General features: G+C 47.4%; 1 pseudogene; it reads right to left on the reverse strand.

Moving 5' to 3' along the window:
• Nucleotides 1-1,716: 1,716 nt before the first annotated feature.
• LOC142276365 (RNA-binding protein FXR1 pseudogene) lies at nucleotides 1,717-3,366 on the reverse strand (annotated as a pseudogene).
• Between the last annotated feature and the right edge of the window lie 382 nt (nucleotides 3,367-3,748).

Raw genomic sequence — 3,748 nt, forward strand, 5'->3', positions numbered from 1 at the left:
GCTGCATTAACTCATTCTAACTGTCAATAGAACCTTTTGGTCTCATAATATGATTGCAATTATATTTCTGTATGTGATGTAAACATCAGACAAACACAATTAAAAACCAGAGGGCAACAGATCATGTGAAAATAGCATTTTGGTGTCATTCTCAAAACTTTTGGCCATGACTGTATATATATATATATATAGTGACGACCTGGGCCCTGAACGTTTTGGGGCACACGTCTGGCAGTGGGATCAAGACACACATGAGCACTTTGTCACTTAAACAAACAATCTCGGTGATTTAGTCACATCCTCATAAACCACGCAGTGTTAGGCTATGTGCACACGCTGCGTTTTTTTGACACTTCGTTTTTGTGCGTTTTTGGCCGCTAAAAACGCACAAAAACGCACCCGCAGCAAAAAACGCATGCGTTTTTACTGCGATTTGGTGCGTTTTTGGCTGCGTTTTGCTGCGTTTTTGATCTCTGCGTTTTTTTGCGTTTTTTCAATGCATTGCATGGGGGGAAAACGCAGGAAAGAATTGACATGTCCATTTCTTTTTTTTAACTCAAAAACGCAGCTTAAAAAAAAAGTTGTGTGCGGACAGCAAAAATGAAAACTCATAGACTTTACTGGGGAAGCAAAGTCATGCAGTTTTGAGGCCAAAGACGCACCCGAAAAACGCGCAAAACCGCAGCGAAAAACGCACTGTGTGAACTTACCCTAATGGGCCACAGCCATTCTCCCGCAGGACAACGTCTCACTGTCTGTTTAAACTGCCGATTGTTCATACAGTTCATTCTCTGGCATCAGCCAGTATAGTCCCCCTTTCTGGGGTGTTACCTGCCAGTAGGTTTGCAGGCTGTCAGTCTGCCTCCATCCAGTCCAGGGAGACTCTCACACTGGGCTCACCATCCCGGCCCTTGTACACGTTCCGATTCCTCAAAGCCTCAGTGGATTCTGCAGCTCCCTGACATTTCAGAGCCCTCACTAGCTCTGTATGCACAGGATCTCCTGCACATGTGCTCCAACCAAGATGGCTCCCACCAGCACACAGAGATCATGTGACAAACGACAACTCCATTAAATCCCATGAGACACACCTACGTATGGGAGGTATGTGGATGGTCAGTCCCGCCCATCACTTCTGACCATCCAATGAACCCAGCCCTGAATGTGTACAACAATCCTCATGGAACTACAAGTTCCAGAGAAACATTCCAGGTTCAGATCGCAGAGGATTTCCACCTCTGTGACACATACCGGCCATCTGCCACATTGCCGCTTGCATCCTTACATATCCGCCCCCTCTGTTCCAACTTGTAGGGTGGAACACTCGACAACCTACAGGGACCCTGAGACAGGGCATTAGGGAAACCATACCCTACTAGTCGAATGGGCCCTCTATGACAACTATGAGTTTCCGCTCCTGACATACCATCCGCCACTGTCACCAAACCCTAATCAGTAAACCCCCTTCTCAGACACGTGCGCCGGTCCGACATATCGTTCCATAACTGTCTCCAACGGTCAGTGTGGTAGCGAAACACTCCTTTAGTCGAAACTACCGTGCGGCCTGACTCTGCGCTATCCAGTCCACTAGAGGGGCTAGCCCCTAGTCCAGGTACCTCACCACCAAGCTGTCAGGAGATCTCCAATAACTAGACCCTGCGCACTCTTTGTTTGCCAATCTACTAAGGCCTCTTCTCTCATGACGTCTCAGGTCACCTTTCCATCTCCGCCTTTTCCCACCACCACTTTTGGCTATGGACCAGTCACTCTATCTTTTCTTTTAGATGTTGTCTTAGAGGGCTTGGACCCTTCAGAGTCTGTGCCATAGCCTGATGTATAAGTAGGTCTTCTATGACCTAGGCTCCTATCCTTACAGGACCTACTTCCCTTGCCACTCAAGGCAACACGTTCATCAGGTGGACCACACTTCTTCTCTGGACCCTGGTCCGAAAGCGGTCGCAACCTCACACTAACTTGACAAAGTTTCTTTGCAATCTTCTGTCTTTAAAGATCCATTTGCTTTAGTTCTTCCAAATATCCCAGGCGGTATTCTAGGAGAACTCGTACATTTTCAACGCACTCCTTTGTTCCTACCATGACACATGGAACCATACCAACTTCACAGGGTAACCTGGCTTTATGATGACCCTCAAATCTTACTCTCGCCACACCGGACGTATCAACCATCTCCTTCATGACTCTTCCATTTCTGCCAATCAGTTTCTTGACAAGTTCTCTGGGCACTTGTGTGACCTCTTCCACAAAGTCCAACAGCTTTCGAGCTGTTTTCACTGCTTCTTCAGTCTTCCCATAGATTTGGAATGTTCCACTGTGTTCTTCTAATTCAATAGCTGTAATACCTGGAACTTTCCTGGCTTGCTGAATGTTACTTCTCAGCGCTCTTAATGCGAGCCCAATTAATGATTTCTTCACCACCACAACTTCCTGAAATTCTGCAGTGAGCTGCTTCATACACTCCAAGCGTCTGGTGTCTTCTTCCATCTGTGTCGAGATGAGCCATTTCGTGCGAAGACACTGCAGGTGCATGTCACTCAGGATAGCCACCCGCTTCTTTGTGACATTACTTGCAGAGCACACCACCAACCGACAAGTCTCTGGGGCAAAGTACACTTCACAGGCCCCTACGGCCTTCTTAAACTTCTCATGCATCGACTTTTGGGCACAGGCTTCTCTTAAGTCTTCGAGCACATCTACCATGCACTTAAAGAATGGACAGGTTTCTTTACCTTCAAGGATATTAGACCATTCCTTTGGTCTCTTGCATCTATCTTTTTCTCTCATCAACAGCTCCACCTCTTGAGTTACACACTCCTCCGGTTCAGCTCCAGCCTCAGAGCCTATGGGTTTGCTACTCTTCTTAACCAAGACAATCTCTATGTCTTCCATCTTGGTCTTACCAGGCAGGTCACTCAGGCACTCAGTTCCTGATGAGACCTCTGGTCCAGACTTCACCTCCTCAGAGGCTCTTTTCACTTCTACAGCACCACCTGTCTCTTTGGTCTTCACTGTATTACCGTCAACTTCCTTGCGGGTCTCTGCAGTGTCACCTTCAGTCTTCTTTTTTCCTGCAAGGGTGTCACACCCTTCAGCGTGGTACTCTGTTCCTCTTAGAACTTTGGCACCATTTTCACCCTTCATCACCCCAACACTGGGTAATTTACCGGTCTGCTCACCATGACCTCTATGGATTTGTACTTCACCAACGCTCTCCAGGATTCCTTGTCCTGTATTACCCTCTAGGATTTCACCTCCTACAGCGCTCTCGTCCGACAGACCTTCTGCTTCATGCTTGGAATCTATAGGAGACACCACCATTAATGCTTTGGTTGGCTCATTTTTTGACATGTCACCCTGCTGATGTCTGTCGTTACAATGTGTCAGTTCAGTTTCTGATTCCTTTTTCTTGTGTAGGACATCGCTGTCTGACTCTACCTTAGCAGTTGCTACTGGCAACGTGTTTTCCTCGACCAGGTACTTCACTTTCACTGCACCCTCAGACGGTATACCTTGCACGACCTTTCGGCGCTTATTACGTCTCCGGCGTCTGTTGGAGGTTTTACCCTTCTCAATCGTCTGTACCTCACTGTATTCTCTTGTCCTTTTATAAGAGTCAGTGTCCATTCTGGAGTCATCGTCACTCCCCCTGGCGTCCTGGACTATCATGTCCCCACTTAACCAGATATCTGCCTCCCTTTCTGGAGCTACCCCGTTTTTAACGGTCACACTA

Source organism: Anomaloglossus baeobatrachus, unplaced genomic scaffold (genome assembly GCF_048569485.1).
Source record: "Anomaloglossus baeobatrachus isolate aAnoBae1 unplaced genomic scaffold, aAnoBae1.hap1 Scaffold_397, whole genome shotgun sequence".
In the NCBI taxonomy this organism is placed as follows: Eukaryota; Metazoa; Chordata; class Amphibia; order Anura; family Aromobatidae; genus Anomaloglossus; species Anomaloglossus baeobatrachus.